The sequence below is a fragment of the Melanerpes formicivorus genome, unplaced genomic scaffold, assembly GCF_026170545.1.
Source record: "Melanerpes formicivorus ecotype bairdi unplaced genomic scaffold, bMelFor1.0.p_v2 SCAF_179, whole genome shotgun sequence".
NCBI lineage: Eukaryota > Metazoa > Chordata > Aves > Piciformes > Picidae > Melanerpes > Melanerpes formicivorus.
Genome location: NW_027142531.1, coordinates 143,173 through 158,337, shown reverse-complemented (window position 1 = coordinate 158,337; position 15,165 = coordinate 143,173). Strand labels below are relative to the sequence as shown.

General features: G+C 46.7%; 1 long non-coding RNA gene across 14 annotated transcripts in view; it reads left to right on the top strand.

The window, feature by feature from the left end:
* Window positions 1-15,165, top strand: part of LOC137457458 (uncharacterized) — a 28,628-nt gene that overhangs the window by 3,153 nt on the left and 10,310 nt on the right. For 4 of the 14 annotated variants that reach the window (XR_010991276.1, XR_010991278.1, XR_010991265.1 and 1 more), the window contains exons 3-8: window positions 399-3,714; window positions 5,032-5,138; window positions 6,784-7,563; window positions 7,749-7,886; window positions 8,265-8,351; window positions 11,940-12,562. This is a non-coding gene — a long non-coding RNA (uncharacterized lncRNA). Of the gene's footprint in view, window positions 1-133; window positions 283-398; window positions 3,715-3,740; window positions 4,932-5,031; window positions 5,139-6,783; window positions 7,564-7,748; window positions 7,887-8,264; window positions 8,352-11,939; window positions 12,563-15,165 lie in introns of those variants that run through there. The other 10 variants (XR_010991269.1, XR_010991270.1, XR_010991266.1 and 7 more) reach the window with 10 other exon arrangements.

Below are 15,165 nucleotides of genomic sequence, written 5' to 3'. Positions count from 1 at the left end.
GGCCTCAGCTCTCTCGCCGGCTGCGGCGCGCGAGGCGGGGTTCCCCGGTACGGCTCATCCGTGAGAACGGATGGGTCCTGGAGGAGCCCGACACGCGGCGCCTGGCAGGGTTCTGAGCAGCCCTGGGTGCCGGCGAGCCGCCGTTCCCTCAAGTGTGTCCGGCCGACTCCGCATGGCCGTGGTGGTGCGAGCGGCTGTAGGAATGGCCTGCGGGCCGGCAGCCTGCTGCTCTAGGAGCGGCGGAGCTCCGGCGTTCCCCGTGTCCCGCAGCCTGTGGCAAGGGTGTGTGCCCTTAACAGCCTGCAGCGTATCAGAGGGGCAACGATCAGCTCTTTCCCCTCAATATTACTTTCTTAGCAGAGATCCTGCTTACCCAGGCTTTGTCTGTTCCTTTCTAGGATAGTCGGGAGGCTTGACAAACAAGCAGTGCAGCTCCTCGGCACGGGAGATCACGTCAGGTGTGCAAAGCAAGCCCTTGGTACGCCCTCGAGCGTGCGAGCAGCTGGTTAGTGCTCCGGACGCTGCTTCAGGGAGGGTCAGGTTTATAAAGGTGAGAAATACGGATGGATGTCTGTCAGTACGCAGCGCTGCGGAGCCAGGCAGGTGTTGCCTTTGTTGTGGTGGAGGGACGGGCGCACCTGACCGGCGTGTGCCCCCGTGGGGTTGGTGGCTGAACCACCAGTCAGAGCTGTCTCTCTTGTTCTGTAATGCTGTCTGTTGCTCTTACAGCCTCACTACAGATGAAGGTAGTGGCTTCATGAAAGATGAGTAGGAGTGTTTTTTTAAAGTTTCTTTCCACCCTTGTGTTTTGTGCTACTCTTCATATCAGCTTGTTGCTGACATCCCTCCTTTTGCTCTTAACTAATCTGTGAGTAGGAGGAATTTAAGAGGCAGTAAGTAGCTTCAGAAGCTGCTGAAGAGGAGGAGGAGGATGATCTTGGACTCGTTCAGGAGAGATTGAGGTATTTTTTTCAAAATGACACACACCTACTTCATCATAGATGAAAGTAAAACCTTACACATCATAGAATCAATAAGGTTGGAAAAGACCTCAAAGATCACCAAGTCTGACCTGTTACCCAAGACCACATGACTACTAAACCTTGGTGCCACGTCCGGTCCCCTCTTGAACACCTCCAGGGCAGCACATTCTAATGGCCAACAACTCTCTTGGTGAAGAACTTCCTCCTCACCTGGAGCCTAAACTTTCCCTGGTGCAGCTTGAGACTGTGTCCTCATGTTCTGGTGCTGGCTGCCTGGGAGAAGAGACCTACCCCCTCCTGGCTACAACCTCCCTTCAGGGAGTTGTAGACAGCAATAAGGTCTCGCCTGAGCCTCCTCCAGGCTAAACACCCCCAGCTCCCTCAGCCTCTCCTCACAGGGCTCGTGCTTGAGGCCCCTCCCCAGCCTCATTGCTCTTCTTTGTACACGTTCAAGAGTCTCAATGTCCTTCTTAAATTGAGGGGCCCAGAACTGGACACAGGATTGAAGGTGTGGCCTAACCAGTGCTGAGCACAGGGGCAGAATGACCTCCCTGCTCCTGCTGGCCGCACTGTGCCTGGTAGAGGCCAGGATGCCATTTGCCTTCTTAGCCACCTGGGCAAACTGCTGGCTCATGTTCAGCCAGCTGTCAATCAGTATCCCCAGGTCCCTTTCTGTCTCTCCAGCCACTGTGACCCCAGCCTGTAGCGCTGCATGGGGTTGTTGTGGCTGAAGTGCAGCACCCGGCACTTAAACGTGCACCGGGAAGGATGCGTTCCCTTTAGCGCACAGAGCAAATGCATTTATCGGATGAGACTGAGATACATTTCAGACATTTCTTGAGTATTCTTGATAAGTTAGTGCTTGTTAATAGAGAAGTACTTGATGTTTTGTTTTGTGTAGTGTCTTCCATCCAAATATGTAAGAAGTTCTTTGCAGCTACCCAGCTGGACACCCAAAACTGCTGTCTTTCTGTTCTTTAAAAATCCAGAAAGTAGTTTTTCTGGTAAAATTCTAGATCACTGGAGCAACACAGTATGCTGAGGTTACTTTAAGAGGATAAAATGATGTGTGTCGAGAGATAGAGAGAGAACAGCACAGAGCCCTATCCCATCTGCTTGTTCAGCTACGTAAGGTCGCTATAGGAGATAAAACATTTTTCCCATTTGTAAGAACTTTCTTGAATTCTAGCCTGAAAAGTAGCTTCAATTGAAATACAGTAACAGGGAAATGATGGCCCAGCAAAGAGAGCAGAAAAACGGCTTGCTGGCCTGAAATGTGCTTGGATTAGCAGGGACCAACAGCTTTCTCTCTTAAAGAAGATACTGGACTCCCTCAGTCCGGTTACCAGTGGATAAATGCTCACTCAGAAAAGCAAAACTGTATCTGCTGAAAGCTTTGCAGAAACACCCAAGAGCATGTGGACATGCTTAAGGCTTATTAATCACTCACATCTGGAATGCATCTTCATAGGATGTTTTCTTGGGTGGAAACCTGTTGATGGGGTGATAAATTCTCTATGCACCTTACCTGTCTTGGGTCCTCCCAGGCCATTGTTTTACTGTAGTTGTTTTTAGGAAAATTCCATTGTATTTTCCAGAGGCCTTGTCAGGGAAATCCAAGATCCAACAGATAGATACTCAGTACCTATGAAACCATACTTCAGCTTCCAGTCTTGTGAGCATTTGGACATGCTAATGAGACCACACTGAAAGCGGGCAAAGGAAAGACCTAAAAGGTGTTGGGTGAGCCATTGTTTATCATGATGACAAACTTCTGAGGTACCTTGGCTGAAGGTAGAAATTCTAAGTAGAAATGCAGGTGACTGTATCTGCAGTTAATGTGTAAAATACAAATATGTCTTACACCAAGAGAAATCTGCAGTACAACTGGTAAGTTGTGCTTATCTGGCTAATCTTAATGATTGATCCAAGTTTTATAGAAGTATGTCCATGAAAGCAAGCATTTGTACACAGACACAAATTATTTCTTCTGTCACAGCAGGAGGCAGGAGATGCTGAAACCGTCTGTGGCTTTTGCATTGGTCGTGCTTAAATTTGTGTAGTGAATGGTTGAAAAGTAACTGTGACCGGTTAGGGGAAACAAATCATTGCTAAACCAGGCTTTAGACTTCTAGTGAAAATGTTACATCGGTAGTGATAGAGATGCTGACATCTCCAGAACACAGAACCTAGGGGTTCTTACCACTAAGGACAATGTTCCAGGAGTGCTGTTTTTACCAACCTCAAGCTGCCTTTCTGCTTTCCTGTGACATCTGTGTAGGGAAAATGGATGTGTAAGGCCCCAAGCATGCTCCTGCTCCATGGAGGGGAAGTATGTCTGTCAGATGGAAAAGAACCATTAAATCCTGTTGTTCCAGTGAGCCTCGTGGAACTGAGGCATTCCACCAGCTAACTGCCACAGAGTGCTGTTCCCTGGAGACCTGCACGAGAAGGGTTATTTCTGTAAGGCAAATGTGGTAAGCAGCTGACCTGACACCAAACACACCGTGAAGAGGAGCCACAAAGATAGGTGCCGAGAGAGAGCACAGGCAGCGTTTGTGCCACGGGCATATTTCTGTTATTGTCACATGGAACTTAAGGGTCCTTCTCTGATAGGTTCTTAACTGCAGGACCGATGAGATTTCCTGGAGAGGCTGAAGGTTAACACAGGCTACCTTGAAAGAAGTAAAGTACTGTCTTCAGAGCAGAGAGCTCCAGAGCAAGTTGAGAGGTAAACGGTAAAGTACTGACATCTGTAGACTGTTTATGTCCAGAGAAATAACGGTGCCCCAGGTGTGAGGCAGTAAAGAGCCATTAGAGACTGGGTAATGATATAAAACCAGTGCAGAGTTTACCTTGTGTTGTGCAAACAGAAAATAGAGCCCATGCAAGCAACTTGTGGGTGTTGCTTTTGAACAACTCAGCGTTGGGGTCTGTCAGGATAGATGTGTGCCCTGTCAACTGTGTACGTAACACCAGAGTGCCTTCCCTGGGAGAGTTCCCCCTGGAGCTGGAGTTTGGACTAAGGCAGAGGCAGCAGAGAGCGAGCAGGGGTAAACTGTGTTCATCCCATTTTGGTCTCTCCCAGGGAGAAGCATCGCTTTCGTGGCTTATCAGATTGCTGAAAGAAAAGTCTGTTTTCTGAAATTGTAACCCTGTTTTGATAAATCAGCCCCATTTCATCTCTACTCCCAAGAAATTGGGAAGTAATAAAGTAATTTTGACTGGAAAGGTACCGCAATTTTAAAGAGACAACAAATATTTTGACCCCTGTTACTGTTTTCTTAATTTCTCTGGTGCAGCTTTGAGGATTCTCTCACGTTCCTCCTCCTGGTCCTGAAATCTGTGGGTGAAGAGTATTACTTAATTTCAATTAGAATGTTAATTACAGAAGACAAGTGGTTACTGAATCTCACACCATAATTAATCAACCTGATATTTACTTACTGTGTTGCTCATACTGGATTAAGCTGTAGCTGGACAAGCAGGGCAAGGAAAGTGAGTGACAGGAGCATTATCATGGCATACTGCCTCCCGTTGGGAAAGTTCATCTGCCTTCTGAAAGAGACGCCTTCAGGGATCATGTAATTTGAATTCCCTGTGAATTTAGTGTCATCTTAGCTTGACCAGCTCTGGAAGAACATATTAACCTCCTCTTGTGATTTTCAGAAAACCATTCTAATTTAGCAAGTAATTAAGGGTCACATGTAGGATAAAGAGCTAGATAAGCTTGGATTACGCACAGGAAGCTTTGTTTCCAAGGCAACCCCAGCAGAGGGGGTGTTAATGCTGAGGTCAGTCAGTTAATGAACTGGGAACAGTTACAGGCTGCAAAATGTTTTAGAACTGGGGAAATGAAACTTAACAATTGCATTACCATTTAATGATTTGATGATAGAAAACAAATGCCTGCAAAGCTAGTTATCACAGAAAATATTGGAAACAAAGGTTAGAAACAGTAAGCAGTGGGACGGCTCTGCTAAGCGAGGTCAAAAGAAGTCCAAAACAATGATGCTTGACAAACCTCTTTCTTTTCAAATTCCTTTAGTCCTCGTTTGTGGATTTTGCAGCTTCTCGGAATGACGCCGTCGGCGTTTGCGTAAGCTGCCGCTGCCGAGGCGTGCGCTCCGTGCTGGATGCTCATTTCTTCCTGAGGTTAGTCCTGACCGAGGTTACTACCTATGTAATTCTGTCAGAAACCAGCCTGATAGATTTAGCACCCTGGGAGGCAAGGCTCTAGGCTTCCAAGATCTCTTAGGGCTGTAGGCTCTGGGAGCTAAGATCATGAAAAATTTGTCAGGGCAAGCACACAAACATCATAGATGTGGCTGAAGTGTCCAGGTGGCTCCTGTGTAGTGAACATTAGTTGATTTATTAAAACATGTTGGAATTTTAAGCACTCAGTTGTGGCCTTCCCTCCCTCCTCCCCCCCCCAATCTCTTTATTTATTAAACTTGATTTTTTGATGCTTAATGAACAGTGTGTAGGCTCAATCTCTGTCCACCCTTCCTGATAATCAGCAGGGTTTGATAAGTAAAATGTGTGTTCCCATAACTCCACGATGACGTACTGCTTTACTGTTCTTCTTCCTCCTCTGTTTAGAAACTCCCAGATGCACACCTCCAAAGTGGGGGTCTGCGATAAGTTTGAGAGCTGCAGCTCATGGTGACTTTTCCAGAACTCAGGCCTGATTTTTCAGGGACTAAAATTTATCTGTAAGAGGTTTGAATATCTGACCACCTGTAAGTCTTCACAGCTTGCAGAGTTGGATGTAAATGTTTTGTTTTCCTTTCAGTACTTCTGACTAATCTGTCTCTGAAGACAGCTAAGCCAAAGGAGCAATGATTCTCTGTAAAACAGGGCACTAGACTTAGGGGAAGAAAAATATTTTCAGCTGGAGTTAATCAAAGCATTTCAAAACATACTTTCTCCAGGAAAAAAAAAATATATTGTCAAAATTTATGTGTGGGTGTGTGTTGGTTGGTTTTCTGGTTCGGTTTGGGTGGCTTGTGGTGGTGGCGGCTGGGTTTTTTTAAGGTAATTTATTTCAGCTATAGTCTGGATGATGGGAAGAATATCCTTAGTTCACTGGATAGCAAAACATCCTTTAGCACTGTAACATTTTGAAATAGAATTTTTTTTTTCACTCCTATATGTTTAATTTTGGCATAACGTTGTCTGTATGTGTAGGATTTTAATGTCATTTGTAAGCCAAAGCAACATTCGGTGTTTTTAACCTTGCAAAAACAGAGCGATGTTTTCATTTCCAGAGAAATTGTCAGGTTTCTGTCTCATTTAAAATGAATTCCCCTAATTTCAGACCTTGCTGCTCTCATCATCATTTATTCCTATAGAAACATACAATTTGCAGCAGAAGGATCTTTCTAACGAGCAAACAAGGTAATGTTTTCTGTTAACGTGCAGGCACTACATAAGGTAAGAGGCGTTAGAGGATCAGATTATTGCGCTATAAAGCGGCACAACAGAGCACAGAAGGTGCCACTAGATAGCAAATACTCTCTCATTTCGCTTGGCCGTCCCTCGTGATCTCTGACGAGTTGTGCAGGTATTGCTCAAATATTTCTCTAAAACAAACAAGCATTTTCTGCTGCTTGCTACAGTCAGGTGACATGAATGTAATTCAGTCTGCTGTAGCACTTAGGTCACTCTTGTGTCTGGAATATAGGTGCCTCACGCTTTGTGCCGTGCTTCCTGGAAGTGTGTACCCATTGTGGATGTATAACTTGGGACAATTTTTGATGCCACCTTATCTCTTTTTTAAATTTTTTTTTGTCTGCAGTCTTGGCTTAAAAGCAGGCCACTCTTCATTAGAGCAGCTCTGCTTGCACTGGGGGGATGCAGACACTCTCCTGTCTCAAGCATACACTGTGGAGCTCTCAGTTACAGCCTACAACAACAGCCTCTTGGGACTGTTTGAGCCAGCCACTAGCCCACGTGAGTCTGCAGTGAGTATTCTGTATGCTGTTGTGACCAAAGGAGGGCATGGGAATGAGGGGAGGTGTGGAAAACGCATCCTGTCAGGAAAGGCAGGCTTCTTACCTCTGCATAGATTAGGTGAAAGAGGGCGCAGCAGAGCCGTTCAAACCTAAAAGATTGTTAATCCTGCAAAAAAAACCAAACCGGATTAAAAAACAACACCCACAAAACACCACCAAACAGAAGGGAATTTCCCTCCTGTGTCCACAGATAGCAAGAAAAAAAACCCTAAAGGCCTTAAATAAGTAATAGGTTTAAAGAGTGGCGAGTTGTTTTGCCTTTTTTCCAGGTGCTGAGTACCTGGGGAGAAGAGAGGTGACAAGATGTCCCTGCAAAAGCTTTTTTGAGGAGCAGTTTCTGTGCTGCTGTATCTGCCTGGTGGTGGGACAGACTGATCACCTCTCAGAACTTGCTCTTTGCTTCCCACTTGCTTCCTGGGAGAGCTGCTGCTCTTCATTCTTCATTTTGCACACTTCCAGGATGACGTTACAGTGGTCTTCAATTTGTCTTTAACCACTACAGTTAAAGGACTTGGGCAGTGTTGGGAATAATAATATATCTGCACCTGAAAATGCTGTACCAGGTAAGGAAAAAGAATGTGAATTTTCTAGTTTTGTCTTGAGCAAATCAACAAAAACTTCATCTGGAGCTGGGAAAACTCAGCAATGATGCAAGGTCTGTGGTTCTTCCAGCCTGGACTTGAGACCACAGCTCCTAGTATAAAGTGTCCTGATTGAGACAGTAGAGTGAGGCTGTTGTCTTTTGCAGACAATGCTAGGCGAATTGTCTCCTGTGCAGTGATGTGGTGTGTATTACTCTACTGGAGGTGACTGCTGAGCAAGCTCAAGTACAGCCTTCAGCTGTGTAAAACATTGTTTGGAGGTTCTCTGCTATGAATTTGTCTTGGTATGTAACAAAAAAACCCAAACCCTGCCTGACATAATAGAGCTTGAGCTGGTTAGTAATTTTGGTACGTATCTAAGTCATATTAGGATATTTTGGCAGAGTCAGAATCACAGCTCTGCTGGAAAATAGAGATATGAAGAAAATGTTTAGCTTAACTGATTGAGTTCAGCATTTCATCTGGCAGATGTGCCAGCCAGAATGTTGCCAAGGTCAGTAAATGAGCCCTGGGACTAATCCAGAGTGTCCACAAGTTAAATGATGTGAAATTCAGAAAGAGGTGAAGCTTTTTTAGCTTCCATGTAGGTATAGGTTATTAGTCATCAGGCTCTTGACTCCTGAAATTATTCCAGCTACCATGTTTCTTTCACTTTTTTCCAGGAAATACTGGTAATGCAGGCATTCCAGAGTAAGGGAAGTGCTTTTTACTGTGCAGATGGCTTCGTATTCTAGATCCCAAAATACCAGGTTAGTTAACCAAATGACACGACTGTGCGGTAACAGCAAAGCACATCCCTCTCGGCCACCGATTTGTGGATGCCGTCGCAGAAGTTGCTTTCAGGAGACACAATTTGCCAATTACTATTCCCAGATCAAGACTAAATGTGTAGTCATCAGTTAATGAAAGACATCAGTGCTTCTATGGCCCACTTAGTGTAAGAGGCTGAATTTCAAACGGATACAAACATTGGATGGCTAAATCCACAAAGGCATGAATAAACGAGCTTCTGAGAGCTCAACCTCTGTGAAAAATCAAATGACTTCATCTAAATTTGGCTCGCAGAAGGTCACAATCTTGATAGTTCTAGCTTTCCACTGGAAATTGCTGGGAGTATCTTCCTGTGCAAGAACTCTTTTTGATCACTAAGGAGTGAGCAGAAGGGCACAGCAGCTCATGGTATTCATCCTAGGGTACTGAAAGAGATGGACAATGTCATTGCGGGACCTCTCTCCTTTGTTTTTCAATGGTTTGGGGAATCTGAAGAGGTCCCAGTCGCATGGAGGCTGGCAGTGTCCCAGTTGCCAAGAAGGGAAAGAAGGAAGACCCTGGTAGTTACAGGCCTGTCAGTCTCACTTCAGCACCTGGTAAAATTCTGGAGAAGGTTGTCCTGGTGGTTACTAAAAAAAAAACCAACAAAAACCAATTGAAAGAAAATGCAGTCAGTGCACCAGGTTGTGAAGGGAAAGTCCTGCTTAGCCAATTAATTTCCTTTCATGAAGGGAAGCCAGTAGATCTGGTGGTTGGGGATTTTAGCAGACCTTTTGGTACTGTCTCTCACAGTGCCCTTCTGGGTAAAACGTCCAGCACGCAGCTAGACAAGTCTGTAACACGATGGGTGAACAATTCATTGCCTGACAGGTTAGGCTCAAGGGGAGTTTAAGTAAATGGGGTTACATCAACCTGGTGGCCAGTCACCAGTGTAGTTCCCAAGGGCTGAATTTTAGGGCCAGTTCTCAATGATTTCATCAATTATCTTGACTCTGGAACTGAACAGACATTAAGTAAGTTTGCTGACAATACTAAATTAGGAGGAGCTGTGTACCCTATTGAGGGCAGAAAGGTCTTGCAGAGAGATCTGGATCGACCAGGGAGCTGAACTGTTGCCAACTGTATGCCTTTTTACAAGAAGTAGTGCTACATTCTGCACCTAGGACAGAGCAGTCCTAGTTGCATGTACAAACCTGGGGATGAGAAGCTCTGAAGGGCAGCCCTGTGGAAAGATAGCTGGGGGGTTGGGCTGGAGGGTAGCCCTGAGGAGAGAGACTTGGGGGTGCTGGTGGACAAAAAGCTCAACATGAGCTCTCAGTGTGCACTTGCAGCCCGCAAAGCCAATCAGATCCTGGGCTGCATCAGGAGAAGTGTGGCTAGCAGGTCGAGGGAGGTGATCCTCCCCCTCTACTCAGCCCTGGTGAGACCCCACCTGGAGTACTGTGTCCAGTTCTGGAGCCCCTATTACAGGAGGGATGTGGAGGTGCTGGAACGTGTCCAGAGAAGGGCCACGAGGATGATCAGAGGTCTGGAGCACCTCTCCTATGAGGACAGACTGAAGGAGTTGGGGCTGTTCAGTCTGCAGAAGAGAAGGCTCCGAGGTGACCTCATTGTGGCCTTCCAGTATCTGAAGGGGGCCTACAGGAAGGCTGGGGAGGGACTGCTCAGGATCTCAGGTAGTGATAGGACTAGGGGGAACGGAATGAAGCTGGAGGTGGGGAGATTCAGGCTGGATATGAGGAGGAGGTTCTTCACCATGAGAGTGGTGAAACCCTGGAATGGGTTGTCCAGGGAGGTGGTCGAGGCCCCGTCCCTGGGGGTGTTTAAGAGCAGGCTGGCTGAGGCTCTGTCCAGCCTGATCTAGTGTGGGGTGTCCCTGCCCATGGCAGGGGGGTTGGAACTAGATGATCCTTGTGGTCCCTTCCAACCCTGAATGAAACTATGAAACTATGAAACTATAATGTGCCCTAGCAGCCGCAAGGGGTAGCCCAGGTGTTTGGGATGAGAGGTGGCCTGGGAGGTTGTGGGTGCTCTGTCTCTGAAAGTGTTCAAAGCCAGGTTGGATGAGACCTTGAGGGTGTCCCTGCCAAAGCCAGGGGTATTTGAGCTAGGTGATATCCGAGGTCCCTTCCAACCCAAACCATTCTATAATTCCATGATCCTAGGATAGCTGCCCGATTCCTGCTGAGGTCAAAGAGAAGCGATTTACTGTTGGTTGATGGTAGGAACCACTGGCTCAGGTTCACGGATGAGATGGTCTGAAAATGCATTCAGGAACAATTCCCAGCAGAAATTGAAAGATGCTTCTAGTCTAGCAAGCACAACACTAATTTCAAATTTAATTTCACGTTTGCCACGTGACATCTACCCCGTGCACTTTGCAACAACTAAACCACTTACCACTTCTGCAGGAGAAGAGAAGGCTTCCATATCCAAGCCTTTTAACAAGAGGAGGTACCTTTAATCCCCTCATTAGCAGCAGCTGATGAGAGATGCCATCCCATGGGCTGGCATGTGGGGGAGAGAAAGCTAGGCCTTCTCTCTCAACCCACTACAGCTCAGGGAAATGGTTCCTACTTTTCCTGTTCCTTAGGTGGGGTAGCGTGGCATTCATGTGCCCCCAGGCTGCAGCTGGTGAAGCAGCAGTCGGCAGTGAAGCCACCACTCCGCAGGACTGGGAACGCTAGAAGCTGGAGAAGGACTCTGCCTGCTTGCCTCTTTGTTCATTAAGATTAGGATCACCTTCACTTTCAGAAAATGAAGGTCGTTCCTGTTTGACTTGGTGCATAATTGCCTATCCTCATTAGGAAGGGAGGGAGCCTGGGAAGCATCTATCCCAGCAACAGCAAGCAAAAAACAGACTGGGGGAGGAAGTGGAGGGATGGTAGAAAATGTTGAAGGCTTACATCTTGGCGTGCACAGCATGCAATTTCACAACTCATGGCACACTGGCTTGTGGTAAATCAGAAGCTATTAATCTCATGGGAAACAAAGGAAACCCGAGGGACTGCCTCCTGCAAGCGCTCTGTGAGAACGCAGCAGGCAGCAGTGAGGAGAGCACAGATCTCTGTGGGCACAGGCATACCTGCCTTGGAAAACACAGGAAGATTTCCAAGTGCATGAATTGTGAAAGGGTAAAAAGGGGGGGAAAAAAAAAATTAATTGCTTAATTAGCCTTAAGGGATCCAAGCTTTCTTTCAGCTCTGCATCTTCAGGGACTTCTTAAAGCAAGGAGCTCTGCTTTATCGCCCATTTTATAGATGGATGGCTCTAGGAACACAGGGATTTATTCCTGTGGAATTAATTGTAACTTTGTTCACTAGGAAGTTTCTTTCTACCAGCCACCAAGAAATCCCTTGTTTTCCTGACAGCCAAAGAAAAGCAAGTGACCATGCATTAGACTGAAAAGAACCTGGTTTAGAATGTGAATAGGGGTACAAATTAGCACGCGTAAACAGAGACCGAAGTACGGGGCTGTTTGCAAACTAATTGGTTTTTCTAACTGTGAAGTGCACGGGCAAAACAAGAAAGAGAAGGGGAAGGCCTAACTCTTTATTTCTCTTCAGCACAAACAGATCCTCTGAGTTGTCCTAATGAAAGGGGCATTGTCTTATGGAGCTGATTGTAGATCTCACAGTTGCAACTCCACTTTCATCTTTTTGTCCGACGTGAAACGACTCAGCAGAGGAGTTTTGAAGGGTTTCGAGAGCTGCCTGGTGGTACTGAGGCAGTGACACGAGGACAAACGTGCGTTTGGCGTGGGATGACGCATTTGGTTCCAGCGTGATGGGTTTGGCGGGGGCAGATGTGTTTGGCACAGGTGATGCATTTGGCATGGGGTGACACGGTCGGCGCAGGCAGGTGCGTTCAGCACAGGGTGATGGGTTTGGCACGGGTTGATGTATTCGGTACAGGCGTGTTTGGTCAGCGTGTGGTGGTGCGTTTGGCACAGGCCGTCGCGTTTGGCGCGCGTGGGGTGACGCGTTCGGCACTCGGGGGCGCGTTCGGCGCGTGCTGCTGCAGTGCCATTTTCCGGAAGCGTACAGAATTGTTTGTGTGTATTTCCAGGTACCATGGGCAATAGGCCAGGTGTTTTCTGTGGTCTCCTTCAGGACTTGCATTGCTTCCAGTAGTGGGAAGATTCTGAATTGGACTAGAAATGCAGGAGGCAAACTCAAGCCACCTACAGGTAAGTGCTGAGCTCCTAATTTTACTCAAAACCTCTTTTAGGAAATGTGTATAGGCATGGCGAAGCTGGGATCTCTGGATCCAGTTGTAGTGGTGACAGGTTTAACACTCTGTAGATTAATCACCATACTTTGTATAAAGCTGGTGGGGGGAGGGGAGGAAAGGTAAAACCAGGCAAAGCATTAGGAAAAAAAAATCATCATGGGACTCAAAATATTCAGGGTTTCTCTGTCGCCAAGTTGTTACTGAAAATACTGTCCAAGTTATTAATTACATACCCAAATTAAGTAACTATATTAAGAGTATTTTCAAAACACAAAACTCCCAAAAAGTCTTAAGCATGTAAGCATTTTTAAAGGTAATTGTTTACAGATCTATTTTTTAATAGAAGCCCATTTGTGCTGGTCGAACTGGGACCCACTGTGCTGTGGTTTCCCAAGCTGCAGATTGCAGTGAAGCTCTGTGCTGGGAGGGCCAGGCAGTTGCCTGCTGCGGCAGGCATGCATGGCCCAAAGCAAGGCATGTCTCCTGGTGAAGGGGTGGCCTTGGCTGCAGGAGGTAGCTGTTAAATGTGACTCGGGTGTCTGGGCTGTTTCTAACCTGCTTGTATCAATTTAAAAGCAAAGATAGTAAATTACTGCTAATCAGAAACCTTTCCAACCTAGTTTGACCTGTGAAGCAGTGGGCTTGCAGAGTGCAGTCTGCAGGGCCAGAGCTGGCAAGCAAGCATGTCTGTCCTGTGCCACATCCACCATAGCTTCTCCGGGCTGTGGCGTCTGGCCTTGGTGCACATAGAAAGTGCTGGCATTTCCCTGGGCTGCAAAGGGTGCCGTGGCAAGCGGCTTGCCTGCGAGCAGCAGAGTGGAGTGAAACACATTTGACCTCTGAAGCTTGCATCTTTCTGAGGCAGATGGAAACCTCACCTTGGCAACCTCTGTAGAAGGGTTAAAAACCACCTCCAGGGTGGTCCTCTGCAGGAGCCTGCATCTGGCCGTGCAAGCTCTGCACCCCACGCTGGGGACCCACCTCTACTGGGCACGGGTCTCTGTGCCTGCCGCTGCCCGGGCATCAATTGAGCGGTGCCCCTCGGGCCGTGTCCCAGGCAGGAGGGCTGGGCTGGCAGCGCCGGCAGCGTGGTGCTGGCACAGGCAGGCAGGAGACCCGGTCGTACGACCTGCTGTGGCATAGGGCTTGTAAGCAGTCCTGCAAGGTATGGTGGGCTCCGGCACGCCTCTAAGGCGTGCCAAGGGTGCCAGCCGAACCAGCGGACACTTGTTTATTGCTGGTATTGCCCCTTTGCTCAGAAGACTCAGATCCCCGCAACCCTTTACCTGAATGCCGTCGTTCCCCTTGCGTTGCCGTTTCCGCCGACAGCACGCATGCATATCCATGTGTTTGGGGGGGTGGGGGTGGTGGTGTGGCGTTGGGGTTTATGGGTTGGGTTTTTTGTTTTGTTTTGTTTTTTTGCTAAGCCCTCATTAACTCCACTCACGCTGTCTTACTCTGTTTGCCAGCGCTTAAGTAGTGCTTTTTAAAAAAAGCAACCAATTAGCACCTCATCAGCTCCAATTAGAGGAGACAAAAGCAGTGTAAAGATAACTCAATGAGAGGGGGTGGCACAACATCGTGTAATCACTTAAGACAGCGGTGAGCATTCACTGTGCTGGCTGTGCCGGGCCTATTCACCTTTTTTTCTTTTCTCTGGATGCATTTACGACTTTCTTTTTTCTTTCTTTCTTCCTCTCTCTCTCTCTCTCTCTCTTTTTTTTCTTCTTTTTTCTGGGAAGCTGGGCCTCCCAGGAGTCTCAGAGTCTCTCATTCAGGGCTACCTGTTTACAGCTCACCGAACAGAAGGACCTAAACAATCCTATATTGTATGCCTAGTGCTGCCTTAAACTTAGGCTTCCACAATGGCATGTTTTCAGAAGCTGGGCAGAATAAGTTAAAGGCTGGCTTTATACTCATTAAGTGTTCTGCTTGTACTGTCTTCTAATTACATGGCAGGGCAACAATGTGTTTTTTTTTTTCAATGGAGTTCTTTGGAGCAGTTAATTTGGTGCCTGCACTAAATGCCCCAAAACATTAATTAGTGTGGAAGGAACCCTAATTTCCTCAGCGGCTTTCCTCTCCATTTACTTCCCTTGTTTTCACATAGGCTTGGATGAGCCTCTATAATGAAATTACCTCATTAATACCTTTATTCTTGCAGAGTAACTCATTCAAGATCTACCATTTAGTTTTAATTTAATGTTGTCAGAAGCAAAAGGTGCATTCATGTCTTTGATTAGTGCATTTTTTTCTCTCTAAAGAGTGGACAGATTTAAATTATTGAGATGGCAAGTAGTGAGTTATAATTGGATACAAGCAGCACTTCAGTGAATATTAAATGCTTTCAAAGCCTGGCCTATGTGGTCTGATGACTATTAACTGTGTCCAGTGAGTTATTCTGTGGGTTTTGAATTAACGGCACCTTAGCTACTGTGAGGCAAATTAAGTTTAATTTTGTTTATAAAAAACGGTGAAGTTGCATTTATCAACGTGACATTTAGTTGTAGCACAGTTTGGTTTCCCCCATTATCCTGTGCTGACCTCATCATTTGGGTA